Genomic DNA, 21,389 nt, shown 5'->3' with positions numbered 1-21,389 from the left:
CTCCACCCTTTTTATACTAACTGTACCTATTCACACTGTTTACCGTGTTGCCCCCTTTTTTTGTAACAGTATATTTTGGAGATCTTTCTCCATCAGTCCATAAGGAACCTCCTCGTTCCTTCAGATGGCTCCACAGTACCCACGGTATGGATGTATCTTGCTTCTGTTTTCTCCTCTCCTGTTGGTGGCCATTTAGTTGTTTCCAGTCTTTGCTATTTCAGATAATGCTGCCGTGACTGGGAAAACAAAAGGCACTTTTTCATCCTGCTCTTACAGATGCCAGGACACAGGCTTTTCCTGATAGCCTCTCCCAGGAAAACCACTTAGTGCCTCAGGAACGTGCATAATTGTTGGAGAAGTCTCCATGGCTGAATTTCCTCCCAGTCCTTCCCCTCGGGTGCCCGCTGATATTTTATGCCGTGGTCCCCTCCTCTCTCCATCTCTCTCTCACGACTCCTGCATCCCCACGTGCTCCTTGCTGCCCAGCTTCTTGGACTCTGATCACAGAGACTCCTGATTGGCTGTGGCCGCCTTCTCCTCCCTCTGGCCCTGTCACCTCTTGTGACTTGAAACTTCCACCTTCGTGGCTCCTGCAGGGGGCTCTTCACCCAAGATGGGCTTGCAGTGGGCACAGGTTCTTTTCTACTAAAAGAAAGAAAGTCTTTTTTTAAAATACATTAAGGATAAAGAAGAAGGTAAACTTTTATAGATGATTTTACCACTCAGACATATCTTCTGTGTATATTTGTTTACATAGATTTCCCATCTTTATATCGAATATGTGAGTATAGTAACATATGTGTATATATGCGTGTAGCCATTTACATCTTCTACATATGTTATACCAACCCGACATTTTGCCTTTAACATTATAAATCTTATAGGCATTTTCTCTTGCCCTTAAAATTCTTCGTGAACATTATTTTTAATGGTTTGTGTATTTATTTGCATGTACTATAACTCTCTTAATTTTTCTTTTATTACACTTTTAGATTGCTCCCTTCCTTTTTTTTTTTTTTTTTTTGGTAAATATAAATAAAGCTGTCAGCTTCTTCCCAAGTACAAACTCTAGGTTGAGTCAAGACTCTGTCTGACTGCTGGGCATCCCTTCTGACCATTAACTGACCCAGCTGCCTTCCTCCTGGGATTGTCTCTCCCAGACGTGTATTACTCTCTAGGACCCACACTATTTTCTCTCATGAGCTAGGGAGGATGGTTTGAAAGTGACCGAGTGCTTCCTGTTCTGAAACTGGACCAGGTGAAAGGATCAGGGAATGGATTAACTTTTGTTGTGTCATATTACGTGCTGGGAGCTTTATATATACTCTCATTTAATTCTCAAAATGACCTTTTATGAGGTAGTTTCGTGTTCTCACTTTACGGATGATGAAACTGAGGCTCAGAGAGGATGAGTGACTTGTTCAAGGTCACACAACTAGTAAAGAACAGAGCCAGGATTTGAACTCAGGTGGGCCTAACTCTAAAGCCTACATCCACTAGAGAGACTTTCAATAATTAAGGTGGATTCTAAAATTGTTTGGTAGAGGCCAAGGCAGTGGTGTGCTGGTAAAATGGATCTTTGGAAAACAGAACAAAACAGAAACTGGATCTGTAGTGTTTCCCAATTCCCATGGTCTAAATATTCCCACCATCACTGATTACAAGTTGCCAAAGCTTTAAACGATCCACTTATAAAATTCCTGGATATGTAACAATCAGGGCACGGGGACACACACGACTCCTTCATACCACGGGGCAAAGGTTCAGTTACTTACTTCCCCAGAGACGTGTGTTTTCTGCACTCTGAGTTCTGATTGGTTAATTAAGTAAAACTGATGTCCTCATTTGTAAGTTAAGTGAGGCAACTGTAGACATTCACAAAGTCCTTCTAAAACTCAGATTTTCGTGGCATCTTTGAAGTTCCCTGAAGTTCAGTTGCTATTAGGCAACATATCTCCCCACTACTGAGGAATTTTTTTCTACTGAGTGGTTTTCAGTGTTTGCGAGTGACTGTGGGAATCCAGTCATTCTCAGAGCACAGGAATTAAGATCAAAAGTCAGGCTAGTGATAAATTGTAGGATGTGGTCAAAGAAAAAAGTTAATTCACCAAGTCTGCCCTTCATAGGTTAGACTATCCATAGACTGTGTAATTAGAGCCTGCACAAACATGGTTTCAGTCAGTGATGGAAATAGGTGGGTGGGGAAATGTAGAGGAATTATTCCTAGGACTTTCCAGCACTACCAGGGGGAACCCACTTGAGAAAATCCAATTAATTGAACAATAATCAAGTAAAGCAGGCTGTTACAACTGGGCACGTAACATGTGGTACCTTGGATTCAGTTGGGGCGGGGGAGAGAGAATGATTGGGAAAGACATTGTGTCTGTTTAGATGTTGAGGGTGTGAACCCTGATGTCAGACTTAAAGGCATAAAAAAGTTAATCACTCTTGATTGAAATGAACATAATTCCTAAATTTCTATCTTCAACTCTGACTTCACTCCAGCTCCATCCTCATAAATCCAGTTGCCTCCTTCCTCCTCTGCATGAGTGTCCAGTAGGCATCTCAATATCAGAAACACAGAAACAGCCCTGGATTCCACAATTGGTCCTCTCCCAGTCTCTTCCTCAAATCGCCTGAACTCTAGAACCGAGCTGGTGCACTCCACTAAGCAGAGAATCTGAAATTCTGTAGTCAGTAACCTCAGTAACACAAAAAGTACTAATAAGCCAGATCCCCCTCAGAAAAGGTACCTTAATCCTTATAATTTAAGAAAGCAGCATAATAGGATTGCAATAGCTAGGATGTGCCTCTTCAGCAAATTTCCAAACCACAAATTTCCCTTAGTAGTTACTAGGGATTAATTTTTTTTTCCACAGCTCAAAAATCAGAGGATCATATTGTCTATCCTTCCAAGGTCTACCCTAGGCTGGGACAGATCAGGGTGGGGTGGAGCAGAGTAGAGGATGGAAACAAACAGATCCTTTAAAATGAGTTTATCAAAGCAGCCAGCCAGTAGTCTCATAAGGCATTCTCAAAGGGTATAAAGTGTAGGGGAGCAGATTTTGTCATCCCAAAATGTGTCCCTTTGGCTTGATTATTTATTTATTTTGTGAGCTAAATCTGTTGCCAATTTTCTTCTTTTTGCTTGAGGAAGATTGTCACTGAGCTAACATCTGTGGCAATCTTCCTCTATTTTATGTGGGATGCTGTCACAGTGAGGCTTGATGAGTGGTGCTAGGTCCACAGCCTTGGATCCAAACCCTCACACCCTGGGCCACTGACGTGGAGTGCACCAACTTAACTACTGTACCACTGGGCCAGCCCCTGGCTTGATTATTTTTGAGAACAAAAGACTCAGGAAAAAACTTTGTCCTTCCCCCTAACTGTCTAAAAGTATTTACAATAGAAAGCCCGTTTCCAGAAGGAGCTATCACCATAGAAAACTATAGTATAATGTGAACTAGGCCCTTTGATGAAAGTCCTCTCCTTGTCTCATTGTCTCCGCTAGGCATGGCAAACATTTGCTTTCTATCTTCATATGAACTGCCCTCCTCTCCTTTGATGTCCCAAATCACCACCCCCAACATTCTCCTTTGTCTTTAGCTGAAGATGGTATTTAAGGTGGTGGCTTTGGCCATTCTGGTGAGTGACTCAGTTTTCCTGGATTTCTCCCATGTATATACGTTATTAAAATTTGTCTGATTTTTCTCCTGTTATTCTGTCTCATGTCAATTTAATTCTTAGACCAGTGTCAATGCAAAATAACTGATATCCATTCTATAGATAAAAGAGATAATGTGAGTTTTATTTGAGCAAACTAAGGATTATAACTCAAGAAGGAATTTTCCAGAAAGGAAGAAATCTTCCAGAGAAGCATGGTTTTCAGTACATCTTCTACCTTTTTAGAACAAAGAGCATATATTAAACATGCCCAGGATACGTATTCATCAAAGTTTCAAAGAGCTATTCAGTTGCAAATTAGCAGGTCAACAAGACCCAGATGTCTGGAAAGAGACTAGTATGGGCATTACTGAACACAGAGATGATTAATAAGATATTAATATCCTTGAGATGGTGGCATTTGAAGACAGGGTTTCTTAGGAAAGGGAAAGTGACCTTGCAACCCATGAAGTGTTTTCCCAAGATTATATTTATGACATATAGTACAACGAGCATATGTTTTATGAGACTCTGTGGGAGAAAGTTTCCAAAAATATCGTTTTCCCCATAAAATCATCTTTTCAGGTGCCCAACAGGTAATTGATGTATATGCTGGAGCAGTGACAATTGTGCTCCAGTAGGCACTTGGTTTGTTATCAGATCCAAACCACATCTGCGTGCTTGATGGTGTCAAAAATTCTCCCTTTTTGTTGCCATATTTATTTCTCTTCTTCTGTGGTAATTTCTTGGGCCTGTAGAAGGAAATTTTTCACTGGGTTAGCAGGGTTAACAGAGAACAGTGGACATTCTTGAGGTTGGACAGTATATCCAGCCTGGTTGTGTCCCTGCTTACCTTTTCAGTAAGATCCATCAAATTACATAATAAAATACAGTCATGGTCATTTTCCACCTGTGGTGCTGAGAGCAAGGCAACAGGTTTAAGATAATGAATAACGTTTTCTTATGCAATATAACCCAGGAAGGTTTATCATGATTTACTTGACAATGCTTCCCAGGCAACTTAACATACCAAATAAACCTAATTAGTGTAGTATCTCCCTTTTTATGGGAAGAGAAGAAATTCTTTAAGAAGTCCCCAGGGTCCTCTGAGAATTCTCAAAGTTACTTTCAGGTCAAAAGAAAGACATCATTTAGGAGTTGAATTTTGGGGAAGCATGCTGAAAATATCAAAAGAGTTTAAAACAGTTGGTCAAACAAGATCAAGTGTTTGCTGACCTTGTGTCACTGTGAAACACTGGTCACTGTGAAATAATAGTTATCCACTTAACCAAAGTGACGGCAGATGTTAAAGGCAAGCAGTTAAAAAAAAACCCTTGGTTCTTCTAAGGGAGAGATTTCAGCCTTTTAGGACATAGGAAATTATTTTGACAAAACATAGAATTTCTATCTTTTAGGCCTTTTTTGCTTGTAAATTGTTTCTAGCACAGGAGATTGAATAAAATTAAACATCCATATTTCCCAGTCAAATAATACTACAACTTCCAGATGTTCCAGCACCTTGTTTAAGAGCCCTGACACTATCTCAACTTTCCACTGATATGTGAAAAAACTGGGTACAGATGGGTGGGACTGAAAATGGAAGTGAGCTCAAGATGTGATTTAAACATTTACTTTTAGATTTAAACAGCAAATTTTAAGGACAACTTACAACATTTGAGGTTCATCTCTAAGTTCCTTAAATTTAATGTCACTGATAATTACTTGGCAACTCTATAGTTCTGAGACATATGGTTGACCTGATATTGACAGATCTTACCATTTTATGGACATGTTATGTAAGAGGAAACCCCTATACCAAAAATCTTAACCTCATCATTAGCAGCATTCTTGTGTTGTTGTTGTTATACAAATCCTTCCCAAATCTGAATTGAAATAATAAAATTTGCATAGAATCTGTGTTTAAACACATGAGGAGAAATATGTTGGACAATATATAGTTTCAGAGACTTATTAAATGTAAATTAGGGCTTCTGAGGTGGTGAGTGGTTGGGTCAGTCAGTCACAGGCCCATGGGTCTGCTTCCTCAAAGGGGGATATGATACCTTTTACTCAGAATCTTCTGAGTGTTGTGTGGATTTAAAACCCATTTCACAAGAGGAGGTTGAAATGAAAAAGCCCTCATTAACCAGTGTGGGAAAGCAACGCCTGACATCAGCTACAGGCTGGCTAATGAGTAGGGTGGCCCCGTTGCAATCTTTCTAGGCCCCAACTTTAAGTGCCCACCATGCATGCAAGTTCAAGATCCTCACCAACCTGTACATCATGGTCCTGCTTACTCTCAGCAGACCTCTGAGGCCTGCATGGCCCACCTGCACCACAAATGGATCCCCATGGAAGACAGCCACGTGACTGATGTTAGCTCCCACTTTCAAGAAGCAATAGACTTCATTGACTGTGTCAGGGGAAAGGGAGGCAGGTCCTGGTCCTCTGTGAGACTGGGATCCCCCATTCACGCTCCACCTGCATGGCTTACCTCATGAAGACCAAGCAGTTGGCCTGAAGGAGGCCTTGGATTGCATTGAGCAGAGGGGTGTGATCTCACCCAACTTTGACTTCACGGGCCAGCTCCTGCAGTGTGAATCTGACATGCTCCTCGCCTGCCCTGGTGCTCCCTTCTGCCAAGGGATGCAGCGGGCTCTTCATTTAGAGCCCTCTTGCAGCCAATGGGCCCTGATGTGCAGGGTCTTACTGCACATGCCCTGCCTCCCTGCTGGTACCAGTGCCCACGCACTCCACAGTCTCAGAGCTGAGCAAGAGCCCCAAGGCTATGGCCACATCCTGCTAAAACTGGGATGGGGGAACCAGCCCAGCCCCACCAGCAACTGGGACTTTTTTTCAGACTCTGGATGTTTCCTACCTGTGCAATACTGAAGACTTCACTCTGTCTGGCAGCCCCAGTGGGATAGGGAGTGGTCACCAGGCTTGCTGGCAAACTTCAGACTGACCTCAGGGATAGTTCACAGGACCGAAGGAAGGCGAAGCCATTATGGGAGCACAGCGTGTGTGACTCCTGCACTTCCAGACTCCCTGCTCTCTCAGGAATACCCAGTCTTTGCACTTCAAAGTTCGCCTTTTCATTTCAAGTACAAGGCATAAATACCTGCAACAATGGGGGAGAAAGCAATTGTTCAGCCAGGAGAAAAGGCAGCTACGAAGCCAACTCATTTTGAAGCAAGCACAATTTCTACCTCATTTTCTTAACTTTCGCAGCCTCAGTTTCTGTCTCTGTTGCTTGAGGGCATAAGCTAATCACCATCTAGTCAGAAAAGCAACCCTACAGGGTTTGTAGGGACACAATATATATGCCCATTTGAACCCTCAGATGTTTTGGGGATTCCTTCTTGGGTCCAGTGGAGGCAGTTGGTTGAAGCAGTAAGACACTGACTCTCAGTTTCCTTTTCACCGTGCTTTCTTCCCTGACTTTGGACTTGGGCATGATTCTTATTCATTAAGCTTTCTCATTGCATGTCTCCTTAAAGCGACCTATGTGTCATTTTTGAAGGAGTTTTTCAGGTCACAGCCCAAAAATCAGCCCTTTGAGCTGGTGGCAGTGGATACCAGGAGAAAAAGGGTACCTACTCTGTATTCTGGGTCAGCAGTGCTAAAAACAGTCATTTTCCACCTTGCTGCCCTTGTATGTGCTAGTCTGTCTCTTGTGACACTTGTTTTCTTCCCTGTCCCTGTGGATTGCCTTCAAGCTATTGACCTCTAGGATTTGCAGATTTCACAATGTGGTGCTACTTCTTTTTTGTCTGTAGGTTATTTCTCCAGCGGAAAAGCCAAGGATTTCCTAAAATCCTACGAATGTGAAAAAAAAGCAGTATGTTATTGGTTGTTGTTACTGATTTTTAAATCTAGTGCAAAATATAGGATATAGTACAAAATATAGAAAAGTTGCAAGAATAGCTTAAAAACTCCCATAACTTAGTGAGATTTGCCATTAACATATTGCTTCACTTGCCTTACTATCTATCACACTCATACATTTACAGGTTGCTTTTTCTCAGAACCATTTGGGAATAAATTGTAGACATCGTACCTGTTTATTCCTAAATATTCCAATGTCTATTACTTGAGGACATTCTCTTACATAACCACAGTATGATTATCAAAGGAGGAAATTTAACATGGGTACATTACTGTGACCAAAATGCAAGTCTGGTCAATTGTCCTTTGTAATAAACGTTTCCCTTGGTCCAGGACCCACCTCGGGATGATGTGTTGCATTTATTCATCGTATAATCTTTGGTATCCTGTAATCTGGAATAGTCTCTCTGCTTTCTTTGTCTTTCATGACCTTAACAGTTTTGAAGAATACATTCCAGTTATTTTGTAAAATATCCCTCAGTTGGTTCTAATGTCTTTATGATTAGATTCAGGTTACTCATTTTGGGCAGGAATACCATGAAGTGATCTTGTGTCCTCCTCAGTGCATCATATCAGGAGGCACATGCTGTCACTTTGTCCCATTCTTGGTGACTATTTGGTTAAGATGATGTCTTCCAGGTTTCCCCATTATATTATTATTCTATTATTCATTTTCTTTGACTAATACACAGTTTGGCAGGAGACACTCAGAGGCTATGTAAGCATCCTTCTCCTCATCAAATTTTTCCAGCTGCTAGTTTTAGCATCCATTCATGATTCTTGCCATCATGGTCACAGAATAGTGAAGAAAACATATTTGAGTGTTCTCTTTTCCAGAGATTGCAGTATTTTTTTCCAGTAGCTGCCTTATTTAGCTGATCATCCAAAACTGCCCACCATTCCCTCATGACTCATGTCCTGTTTTCTCATCCATGAAAAGAGACAGAAAGCGTTTCCCACAACAGAATGACCAGCACTGTGGTGCGTAGGAAGCAATGTCTACGTGTCTGAACCTTGGGCTGGGTCTGTGGACCTTTAAATCACACCAGAAGAATGCAGCTGGGACTAATGCAAGCCCCTGTTATGGGTAAGAACTGGGGAAAATTTATACACAGACTCAATCCAGTATGAAACTGTTTTTTGCAGACCACTCACATGGCAGTCTTTTTCTCTGAACATTGTAAGCAGATCATAACAAATTAAAAGGGAAGATTTTTATCTCTGGAAATCTCATTTTCTCAGACTCCAGAACGGGCTTCCTGGAAAATCTGTGTTCGTCCACAAGTAGCATGTTGCCATTACCATAACCCAAGGGAAAGTCCACGTTTTTTCTTCCCTCACTTCGTTAACCTTATCTGATCAGGTGTAGTGGTAACATACTTCCAGACACTTACAGAACCCTAGAAGTTAGCTCTGGGTTCCCTTTTTGGGGAGCTGCTGGTGGTTTCCCCTGGAATCTTCAGTGCACGCATTCTGCCCACACATGCTGGGTTCTTTCCAGGCAACACCTCATTTAACCCTCACAGGATCCTTGTCAGACAGGTGCAACTATTAACCTTGTTTTGCAGGTAACAACAGATGCTTAGAGGGATAACTGGTAAGTAACTTGCCTGAGGTTCCAGCTAGTTAGTGTTAGTAAGAGGCAAAGCCTGGATTGGAAGCTGGACTGATTCCAGAGCCTGCACTCTTAACTGCTAAGTTATACTCATCCAAGACAAACCCAGGATCTTCTTGGCAGGGCCAGGAGGAGGCTGAGCTAGGCAAGGTGCCTAGGGAGCAAACTCTAAGGAGGCCCTCACTCTCAGGTGCCAACCCTGCACTTGCACGACACTGAGAGTGGGTGCCCCCTTAAAATTTGCGCCCTAGGCTCTTTGCTTACTTCACCTTCCTCCCAGCCCTGGTTATGCGGAGGGCTGGCCGGTGTGAACTGGCCTCCCTAACAACTCAGTGCAACTCACACAAGTTCCTGGGATGCATGGGAATGTAGGGATTTCTGTTTGCTTCCTTTGGTCAATGGACAAACTATTCATCCTTGAGCCTACTCTGTTCCAAGCACTCTGCTAGGAACGGGAGAGAGCAGAGACTAGGATGGGGACAGTCCCTGCCCTCCTGCAGCCTACAAGTCCAAGCATTCAACTCCAATGGAATCAATATGGCAGACCAATACTTGGGTCTTCTTAAGAATCACCTCACCTAAGCAGTGGCACATTTTTTGAGGATTTCACAGTACACAGAGGGGTCAAATTCTGCTGTCCTGACAACCAAGTTGTCTATTCATTTTATTGACCTTCTTGCATTTACTTTGCCTGTGGTTTGCTTTCCCCACTAATAGAATGAGCACTTTGGGTACTAACTCAGCTGTGCTTCCCCGGGGCTTTATTTCTTTATAGACCTTAGCTCTTGACAGGACTACATTTCAGTGGCATGGGCTCCAATTGTGGCTTTGCCGTTTATTAGTTGTGTTCTTGGAAAAGTCATGCTGTCTCCCTGGGCCTCAGGTGTTTCACCTGTGAAATGGGGATGTTAACTCCTCATTTGCAGAGTTGTAGTGAAGATGACATGGAAACAATATAAGCACCTAGCAGGACATGGCTGTGCTAGTTCTCTGCCCTTCTGTGTTTATTGGTCAACCCTTGTGCCAAAGTCGCCCCTCCCAGGGGTCTGACTAAAGTGACGCAGGCCGCCAAACAATCTTAAATGACAGTTAGGTGTTATCCAGGCGGCAGACTCTGTGGCCGGTCTTTGACAGCGTGAGTGCTCTGGCTGGCCTTTCTTAGCGCCTGCTGTACAGTGTTGAAAGGCAAATTCTAACTGCAAAGGTGATTTTGTTGGAAAAACATTCTAAAGTATTTCCTATTTCAAATACACACTATTGATTTCTTTTCTCTCTTGGATGATCTGAATAATTGGAGTTAGTTAATTAGATTAAGCTTTGTAAACTTCCCAGGATTACATTTTCAGTTTATTAAACTATTTCAAGATGTATAAACAAATGTTAATCTGTAATACATGAAATGTTCTTCGGGGGAAGACAGCAGGGAGCAGATAAAAATCATGTGACGTGTAACACATCACTCTCAACATGAGACAAGCCTTATGCACAATTTTTAAAAATTCATTTTACTCCTTTTAGAAACACTACCCTCAAAAGAAAAAGAATGACCTTACTCTAGAACCACATGCATAAAACAAGATCTGTTGCCCAGTATTTACGTTTCTTTTACTTTCATATTTTTAATATATTTGGAGGGATTTTGGGGGTTTCTTTAACGAAGTTGTACATATACACGCTATGGGTTCTCAGTCTTTATAAGCCAATTCTTGGGTGAATGGAATAGGATTTAGAAATTGTTTGATTAAAAAGCCTAGTGATGATGGAAGATAAACAAACAAACATAGATACAGAGAACAGATTGGTGGTTACCAGAGGACAAGGGGGTGGAGGGAGGGGGAAAGGGGTGAAGGGGCACGGATGGACGGTGATGGACGGAAACTGAACTTTTGGTGGTGAACATGATGCAGTGTATACAGAAGCTGAAATAGGACACCTGAAATTTACACAAGGTTATAAGCCAATTTGACCTTAATAAAATAATCAAAAATAAATGAATAAATAAAAATAAAATAAAACTAGAAAAAAAAAAGCTCAGGGATTGGGTTGCTACTCCGCAGCTTCACAGTATAAAACTGAGTTTGAGGGACACTGTAATGAAAACAGCTCAGACTCAGAGGAATTAGGAGAGCTTTCCTTAGGCCTTAGCACAAGCTCTTCCTTAGAAACAATGATTCTGCATCCTGGGGAATGATTTAAAATGTAGTCTTGTAAAGTTGAAAGAGTCTTTCATCTCATCTTCTGATCACCGTTTCTATTTCCAAAGTGGACAAAATGAGTCATAGCTTCTACCATGGTACCTCATTGTGACAGCCCCATAGACCAAGTCAGTTCTTGGGCTGCAAAGAAAGAGTCTGAATTTTCCTTGGTTCTGAAAGCGCTTAACCATAGGCTTCAGAGATAGAGTATTTTAAATTAAAACTTCTCTGCGTGACCATCGTTTTCACATTTTAGTCTCATGGTTGTACTTGAACTTGACTCTACTTAGGTCTCCATGTGTCCTGTGAGCTGGTGTCTCTGGAGAACAAAAGGGGCAGGTCACTGTCTTTCCATCCACACTGGACAGCGCTCTTGCTTGCTGTGACATGCTCTCAGACATGCTTGCACTCTCTTCACACTCACTGTCCACAGCCAAGAGGCAGAAAACTCATCAGGTTGTTGCATTTTAAAAAGTGCATGTAACAGCATCTTCAAGAATGTCAGGCGTTTGAGTCAAGTTTCTGCAAATATAATCACAAGTGGCAGAAGGAAAATTTTTCTTTTCCTCCAGAGTCAGAAGAGTAAGAATCCTCCATAAGCTTAACCTAGATTCACTCGGGTTCATGAAGGCTAGACTATCTGGTTGCAACAACTGGTTTATCCAACAATTTTACAATGAGTGTTCCCCACATTATCTGCTTTCTAATTATCTGTATCTCCTTCATCACTGCCAGCCGGATTTTTTATGTTTGGTAACATGTTGACTACTTATTATGGCACATCACAATTATGGGGAGAAACATAAAAATTCCCAAGTCTCCATTCACCAGTAATAATCAACAAAGAGCTAAAGCATAGAGAAAGCTTGGCTGGTGTTGATAAATGGTGAGGATTTGAACAGGGCTCCAGGAGCACAAAGCAAGAAGTCAGAGATCATCTTTCCGACAGTGTCACTACGGAGGACTTGGGGAGAGACTGACCTGACCCCCAGTCCAGCAGGGCAGGGAGGGTGGCAATGCTTTCCTGTGCACGTGCAACACATCACTTGCTCACCCACAGGTGCACCTGGCTTCAGGCGGAAAGCGTGTTCCTAAAACACATGCAAACCCCTGATGAGAGATCACGGCACTTTTTTTTTAAATGTCTAAAGATAAGTATTGTCTTATAACAGTGAATTTACTACGTGCCCCACACTATTCCATGTATTTGTAAGTATATTAACACATTTTGTCATCTCAATCATCGTGTAAAATGGGTACTACTATCCCCATTTTGTACATGAAGAATCTGAGGCCCAGAGAACACAGTTAACTGTCCAAATTCACATGGCTAGTAAGGCAGGGATCAGCTCATGTTGTCCGTAAATGCCCAGGCCGTAGGTATTTTAACCTCTGGAGTCCTACAGTCTCTGTTGCAACTACCCAGCCCTGCCCTGTGGAGCGATGGCAGCCTAGACGATGCATCATGAATGGGTCTGTTCACACACCAACGAAATTTTATTTATGCACACTGAAAGTTGAATTTCACATAGTCTGCACGGGTCACACAATATTCATTCTTTTGATTTTTTTCAACCATTTAGAAAGCTAAGTACCATTCTTAGGTTGGGCCGTATATAAGTCGGCAGGCTGGGTTCAGCTCTCGAGCAGTAGTTTGCTGCAGTAAGTGGTGGAGCCAGGCCTTGAATCCAGGCAGTGTGGTTCCAGCAAGCGCTTAACCATGTACGTATGTGTACATGGCTGTACCAGGAGAGTCACAGTATCACGCTCTTTACAGGAAACTCAGCAAAGTTTAAACAAGAAAATAACCACAACCCAGAAATAACCACCTGTATTATTTGATGTTTTCTTCCATTCGTTTGTCTGCTATATGCAGTATTCAGTTTATTCTAGTTTGTCACCATGATAAGTATTTTCCACATTTCCACGCAGGTCACCCAATTATGGTAATTAATAGATACATAGTTCATTTTAAACGTACTAGGGGAAACTGCTGTCTTAAAGAATCCTACAGCTACTAACTTCATAAAGCAAAGAAGCCTCCTGTCAAGTGAGCAGTTGGTCACCTTTCACTTGTTTGCCACATATTTGCAATTCGAGGAGTTCGATTTTCGAAAGCAACGCAGTCTGCAGATAGGGATGTAGTAAAAAAGGATTTGGAATCCACCAGACCTAACTTGACTTCTCATTGTCCCTTTATTAGCCAAATGGCCCTGAGCAAATTGTTGACTTTCCCACGCCTCAGTTTTCCTTGTTCTGAAGACAAACCACGACCTCCATATCTAAAGCACGGAGCACGTACATTGCACAGAAGGCGGTCACTTGGTGACAGCCGGCCCTGACCTTCCCGGCCCCCCACCCCCCACCCCCCCAGGCTCCAACACCACCCGCAGGAAATGGACTGTTTCACTCCTGACTATAGAGAAAGCGTCCTTTTCTGTTTTGTGCGGTACAAGAATTTCTCCCTGAAGTAAACATGGGCAGGCAACCGGGGATAAGGAGAAAGCTCAAGGAGGTGGGTGGACCTGAACTGGAAGGCTCCACCCTGTCCCCACCACTCCCACCCCACCCCAACCAAGGGATTATTGTCAAAGTTCCAAACTGAAGCAGTGCCCAGCTTCTGCAGCAGCTGGTAGCATTCTGACACCAGCAGAGGCTGTGTTCGTTTTCACAGGCGCAGGACACCTCCAGACCAGACATCTGAAAAGATTTCAGAGCCCAGGCAAATCCATGAACAGCAGAGAGTCCATGGAGCTGGAGAATATGATACCCTCAGAGCGCAGGGCTGCAGCAACCTTAGCTACCAGGTGAGCAGGATTTAAGACCACGCAAGTGGGAATCATGTTCTTGCCTTGCCTCCTTGGCAAGTTCCTTAACTAAAGAAGTAGGATTATTGGAACACAATACAGTTTTGGTTTTTTTCTGATACTTTCAACACAATTCCAATCTTATTGTTTTTTTATTTTATTGCAGTAACATTGGATTATAACATTATATAGCTTTCAGATGTACATTGTAATATATTTTGAATTCTGTGCAGATTACATCATGTTCACCACCCAAAAAGTAATTATGGTCCATCACCTCACTTGTGAGCCTAATCACCCCTTTCCCGCACCCCCCCCCCTTCCCTTATGGTAACCACCAATCCAATCTCTGTGGCTATGTGTTTGTTTGTGATCGTTTTTATCTTCTACTTATGAGTGAGATCATACAGTATTTGACTTTCTCGCTCTGGCTTATTTCATTTAGCATAATGCCCTCAAGGTCCATCCATGTTGTCACAAATGGCTGGATTTCATCATTTCTTATGGCTGAGTAGTATTCCATTGTGTGTATATACCACATCTTCTTTATCCATTCGTCCCTTGCTGGGCACCTAGGTTGCTTCCAAGTCTTGGCTATTGTGAATAAAGCTGCAATGAACATAGGGGTGCATATATCTTTATGCATTTGTGTTTTCAAGTTCTTTGGATAAATACCCAGCAGTGGGATAGCTGGATCATATGGTAGATCTCTTCGTAATTTTCTGAGGATACTCTGCATTGCTTTCCATAGTGGCTGCACCAGTTTGCACTCCCGCCAGCAGTGTACAAGTGTTCCCTTCTCTCCACATCCTCTCCAATACTTGTTGTTTCCTATCTTGTTAATTACAGGCATTATGACCAGAGTGAGGTGATACCTCATTGTCGTTTTGATTTGCATTTCCCTGATAGCTAATGATGTTGAGCATTTTTTCATATGCCTGTTGGCCATCCATATATCTTCTTTGAAGAAATCTCTGTTCAGATCTTTTGCTCATTTTTTAATTGGGTTGTTGTTTTTTTTGTTGTTGACCTGTATGAGTTCTTTGTATATTTTGGATAGTAACCCCTTATCTGATATATGGTTTGCAAATATCTCCTCCCAATTGTTAGATTGTCTTTTCGTTTTGTTGACGGTTTCCTTTGCTGTGCAGAAGCTTTTTACTTTGATGTAGTCCCATTTGTTTATTTTTTCTTTTGTTTCCCTTGCCCAGTCAGACATGGTAGTTGAAAATATGCTGCTGAGACTGATGTCAAAGAGCGTACTGCCTATGTTTTCTTCTGGAAGTTTCATGGTTTCGGGTCTTACATGCAAGTCTTTAATCCATTTTGAGTTGATTTTTGTGTATGGTGTAAGATAATGGTCTACTTTCATTCTTTTGCATGTGGCTGTCCAGTTTTCCCAACACCATTTATTGAACTGACTCTCCTTTCTCCATTGTGGGTTTATTTCTGGGCTCTCGATTCTGTTCCATTGACCGGTGTGTCTGTTTTGTGCCAGTACCATGCTGTTTTGGTTACCATGGCTTTGTAGCATATTTTCAATCCTGGGAGTGTGATACCTCCAGCTTTGGAACACAATAAGGTTTTTAACAACACACTTTAAGCCTATTACTTTTCCTTCTTGAATTCTTCTTGGGTTGACAAACCTGAAAAGTGTCTTTTTCTTTTTTGAGAAAGATTAGCCCTGAACTAACATCCGCTGCCAACCCTCCTCTTTTTGCTGAGGAAGATTAGCCCTGAGCTAATGTCCGTGCCCATCTTCTTCTATTGTATATGTGGGACGCCTGCCACAGTGTGGCTTGACAAGTGGTGCCTAGGTCCGTGCCTGGGATCTGAAACGATGAACCCTGGGCCGCTGAAGCAGAGCACATGAACTGCTTTGCCACCAGGCGGCCCCATGAAAAATCTCTTTTAATGGGATGTATTTTGATCCCTGACTTGCCCTGTCATTTAGAAACAAGACTGTCTTCTCCTGCTTTTGTTTTGGGCTCTCGGGCTCCCACAGGGATACAGTATTCACCTGCAGACATTTTCCCTAAGAACCAATGGGAAAGGATGGGGAGAATCCAGATCCTCAGGCCCTGTCTCTCAAACCAGGCCCTGGAGCCCTGTCAGATGGTGGCCTGGCTGCCTGTACCAGTGCAGCTTGGTCGTGCAAACCAGTTTCACGTCTTCAACCAAAACTTGCTGAGTAATTAATGCTACTTCGGCAAGGGCTGGTGCCACAGTGCTCCGAAAGGAGTCCTGACACCAGGAAACACCGGCTGTTCCGACTGGGTCTGGGCTGAGATTTTTCAGGGCTGTTCCTGGTGTATGTCCCTTCGTGAGCTGACACTCAACATGGGAGCCCGCATGAGCAGACGTCAGCAGCCCCTTTGGCTTCAGGGTCACTAACGAGGTAAAACAAACTTTTAGGCGCTAGGAAAGAAAGGCAAAAGGAAAGCAAAAGGGCTTTGACACGAGTCCTGAGTCTCCCACCCACGAGTTATTATAACTTCTCCCAGCCTCAGTTCAGTTGTCTGCACAATGGTCACAGTGATGCTCATCCCATGGATTGTAAGTGTAGGGTAGGAAAGACATTTTCCTTTACCCTCTTAGATTCAGTACCTGGGGTCTGTGGATGAAACTGATATATGATAGGTTAACAGGAGAAAAGACATACAAATTTTATTAATATTTTTAATTTTACCTGCATGGGGCTTCAAAAGAAAGAAGTGAGAAGCCCAAAGAAGCAGTAAGACACAAGGCTTATATACCATTTTAACAAAGGACAATAAATTGTGGAGAAGTGACTAGATAAAGGAAAGGGGGGTTGGGCTTTTAGAGCAAATAGACTGTGGGAAATTGACTAGCAAATATTTTGGGAAAACTAATGGAAGGTAAGGCTTGTTAGTGAGGTTTGTTTATGCAGTCTGATCTTGTTGTCATCTCTGTCTCTGGTGATAAGGGTTTTTCACCTCTTTCTGGTATGGGAGAAGTTTGTGCCCTGTTTTTAGGCAGATAGAGGAAGAGCAGAGAGCCTTCTGTGTCTTCTTTTTCTCAAGTGCCTTCAGCTCAAAAAAATTCCTATGCCAAGGTGACATATTTGGGGGTGGCATGTCCTGATCCCCTTCATAAGGGTTAAATGAGAAAAATGCACAAAGCGGAAGGCCTGTTATGTTTCAGGAGAGTGGGAAGGATGGGACGGGATAAAGAATCAGAGTGAACAGGGCAGCAAGACGAAGGCGTCTGCAATGGAGAAGGCGCCCTGTCACCAGCGCCTGGCTGCTCAGTCAGTGAGGAGGACACGCACCTACAAACCATGGCCCTGCTTTCTATCCCTCACTCTCTTCTATCAAAGCAGAGCATCTCCAGGCCTCAGGGTGCAGATCAGGACGTGTCAGAGCCAGCAGAGTCCATGTGCCAACGCCAAGGAGCGGCGGCCAGGTTATTTCTTCCAGTGCTTGCTTTTCAACAAGCTTTTCCAGAGACGTGTATCTACTCAGCAGAATCATTAACTGCTCCCCAGATAAGGCCACCTCTAGGAAAAGACCCCAATTCAAGGAGGAATAATACAGTATTCTTGCTCTCCAGGAGCAGGACAGGAAGAAATAAATAAGCAATTGTAATATAATGTGATGTGAAACAAAAATGATGCAGAAAGTTGGTAGCCAGTACATTGTAAATAAATATGTGAGTGAAGCTGGGCCAGCTGGGGAGCCTGTGACGGTGTCACAGAGGCAGAGAGGCCACCTGTTAGGACTTAGAGGAGGGCAGAGATTTCCCAGCTGAACAGGAAGGATGTCAGCAGAGCATTCAAGCAGAGAACTGTCTGCACAGGCCCAGGGGCCTGAAAGAGCATGTGTGTCCAGGATGGAGAAGACGTGAAGGTGGTGCTGGGGAGCAGGGAAAGAGGACAGGCTGGCACCAGATCACGTGGCCCCCTGTGTGCTAAGGCATTTGAGAAGGAATCCATCAAAATTTACCCTATCAGATTATTATTGAGTACTCTACCAGCTCCACTGAAGGTGGACATAAATGGAAAGAGAATTGGGTGTGGTTGGGACGCCTGTTAGGAAGTTGGTCTAATCTGAACTGGGTTAGAGGTGGTGGAAACGGACGCTGGGTGGAAGTATAACACTGCTGAGAGGTCCCCTCGACGTGGGATTAGCAGGAGTCAGGGTGAGGGAGTAAGAGCTGCTCTGCTTATGAATATTTCTCTTTTCTCCTCAGTAAGGAGGAGAATAATATTGAATCTTATAGTTGAGAGAATTAAATGAGCCAATATATATATTTTAAAAGTATGTAATAAGTGTTAAAAAAGAAACAGAGCTGTTGTAGTTCATTTCGGCTGCTATAACAAAACACTACACACTGGGTGGCTCATATTTGGTGCTTAGTTCTGTTTTTTGTTTTTTTTTTTTTTTTTGAGTAAGATTAGCCCTGAGCTAACATCTGCTGCCAATCCTCCTATTTCTTCCTTTTTTTTTGCTGAGGAAGACTGGCCCTGAGGTAACATCTGTGCCCATTTTCCTCTACTTCGTATGTGGGATTCCTGCCACAGCATGGCTTGCCAAGCAGTGTGTAGGTCCACACCAAGGATCCGACCTGGTAAACCCCCGGTCACTGAAGCAGAACATGCAAACTTAACCACTGCGCCACCAAGCCAGCCCCTCTAAGGGTGGATCGTATTTGGAAATTTATTTCCCACAGTTCTAGAGGCTGGGAAGTCCAAGATCATGGTGCTGGCAGATTCAGTGTTTAATGAGACCCACTTCCTCATAGACAGCCGTCTTCTCACCATGACCTCACATGGCAGAAGGGGCAAGGAAGCACTGCGGGGTCTTTTTTATAAGGACAGTAATGCCATTCATGAGGGCTCCACCCTGTTGGCCATCACCTCCCAAAGGCCCCAACTCCTAATACCATCACACTGGGCATTAGATTTTCAAATAGGCATTTTCGGGGGACACAAACATTCAGACCATAGCAAGTTCCCGGCACACGGTGTGAACATGGTAATAGTAGCTCTAGGTCCTGGGGCAGGTTAAAGATGGTGATGAGTCAACATTTCCAGCTTGAGATGTCAACTTGGAAGTCATTTCCCTTATTTAGATAGGAAATCCACAAATAGGGCAAGGAAGAGAATGAGTTCATTTTGAGGCCTGTCGATTGAAACTAAGGTGGTTCCAAACATCCAGATAAAGATGGAGATGAAACAGAAAGCTTATGCATATCTGCATCTGGAGCCTGGGAGGGATGTCATCCATCTGGGGGCTGTTAGCACAGAGACGGGCCAAGGCTGTGGATGAGACCACGGGGAGGGAAACCCAGGAAGCACCAGTGTTTAAGGGGCAGGAAGGTGAGAAAAGTCAGAGGATGAAGCAGAGAGACCACAGGGAGAGAAAGAGGAGCAGAACCGGGAGAGGGAAGGGTCCGGAGAACTAACTGCAGGGTCAACTACTTGTCCCATAGGATGAAACAAGTTCATCTGATTTGACAACTAGGAGGCGACTGGTGACTCTGGGGTGTGGGGAAGGAGGGGGGAGTTTGTGTTATGAGCAAGAGTTAAGAGACTGGGGAAAATGAGGGCAGAAAGGATGCTCCTCTGGCAGAGAAGAGAAGGGGGAAGAGAGACGGGCTCGGGCAGGCAAGATCAGGAATGTAGGCAGGGGGCTGTTTTATTTTTTAAAAAAATGTTTTTCTTGTGAAACATAACATACAGAAAACCACATAAAACCAAATATACAACTTATTATAAAGTGCCACCCAGGTCAAGAAACAGGACACTGTCATCCCGTAGCTCGGACGCCCCAACCCTGCACAGTCTGTCCCCACTGCCTCCCTCCCCCAGGGCAGCACCCGCCCCACTTTGTGGTGAATCCCTGCTTGCTTCACACCTTTGCTTCCAGCTGTGAATCCTCAAGCACCGCCTTTGCCTGTTTTGAACTTTATCTAAGTAGAAACTTACAAGAAAAATTCTTTGCTTATCGTGAAACATTTATATGGAATTAGGCCAGATGAATCTTTGTGCATCTGGTTCCTTTGCTCAGCTTTGTGTTTCTGAGACTCAGCCCGGCGTTGCATGTCACTACAGTTCATCCACTTTCGTTGATACACAGCATTTTCCTTAAATATTACACAACTTATCTATTTCACTGTTAGTGGGCATTTGGTTGGTTAAGTTTGCAGCTTTGGGGGAGCTTCTACCAACAACACAGCTGTGAACAGACACTCTACATGTCTCCTGGTGCACATGTAACGAATTCAGTCTGCGCTCATACTTAGGAGTGGAATTGCTAGGTCATTGGGAATGCACATATATTTTCGACTTTAGTAGTAATGACTGAGTGGTTTTACCAATTTACACTCCCATCAGCACTGTGAGTTGCTGTTACCCCACAGCCTCACCAATATTTATGTCTTTTTAATCTCAGTCATCCTCGTAGGTATAGACTAGTGCATCATTGAGGTTTGATTATAGTTATTTTTAATTGAGGTAATATTGGTTTATAATATTATATAAATTTCAGGTATATGTCGTTATATATTTCGTTTTTACTCCAACTACTCAAACTACCATTATTACACAGCCTCAAATGTTATATTAATGTATTACTAGGTCACTTTGTAAGAAATCACACCTGCGTACATACTCATATAATTGGGACAACATTTGTTGGGTCGTGTGGTCTAAAACCAAGACCGATTCCCAGAGCCAAATGTGATCTCAGACTATGAGTCCCTTTCCCTTCAACTCTAGTTTTTGTTTCTTGGAACAATCCCATGGATCATGTAGCAAGAGGAGAGGCTCTTTAAATTAAGACGTAATTAGTTTTGATCCCCCTTTATCAGTCAAATAATGGGAGGTCATCACATGCCAGCCTTACAAAACATTTATAAAATGCACCAGTGTGCTTTTCTCTACTTTTACTTCCTCAAGCAGCAAATTTGGTTGTAAGACTACTCTTTCTTTCTTATTTCCAGCCCGCTGGTAACACGTTTCTAGGTGCGATCCTTCAGAACACAGAGTGTGTGGTGTTCTTTTTTCAGGAAGAAGGCACGTCTCCATGTGCAGCTTAGTTAAGAGTGAGGAAAAAGGCCCTTCTTGGAGGGAAGAAAGAGAAAGGGAAGCCCTGCTCCATTACTGTTCTGTTGCATGGCTCTTATCGTTGCTGGCTTGAACGCTGGAGAAACATATGGCCATCGGGCAAAATAAATTAGAGGGCAAAATTTACACTA

The 21,389-nt window shown here is 43.1% G+C and overlaps 1 protein-coding gene and 1 pseudogene across 4 annotated transcripts in view; both read left to right on the top strand.

The window, feature by feature from the left end:
- The first annotated feature begins 3,612 nt into the window (after nt 1-3,612).
- On the top strand, nt 3,613-6,469 carry LOC100054309 (dual specificity protein phosphatase 5 pseudogene; annotated as a pseudogene).
- A 7,490-nt stretch (nt 6,470-13,959) lies between these two features.
- Nucleotides 13,960-21,389, top strand: part of LOC100054260 (solute carrier family 28 member 3) — a 75,186-nt gene continuing 67,756 nt past the window's right edge. For 2 of the 4 annotated variants that reach the window (XM_070248512.1, XM_070248510.1), the window contains exon 1: nt 13,967-14,168. The gene's annotated coding sequence lies outside the window, so the exon portion shown is untranslated. Of the gene's footprint in view, nt 14,169-21,389 lie in introns of all 4 variants that reach the window. The other 2 variants (XM_070248513.1, XM_070248514.1) reach the window with 2 other exon arrangements.

Source organism: Equus caballus, chromosome 23, assembly GCF_041296265.1.
Source record: "Equus caballus isolate H_3958 breed thoroughbred chromosome 23, TB-T2T, whole genome shotgun sequence".
Classification (NCBI taxonomy): Eukaryota; Metazoa; Chordata; class Mammalia; order Perissodactyla; family Equidae; genus Equus; species Equus caballus.
Note: the sequence above shows the minus strand (reverse complement) of the source record. Positions and strands in the feature narration are given on the sequence as shown.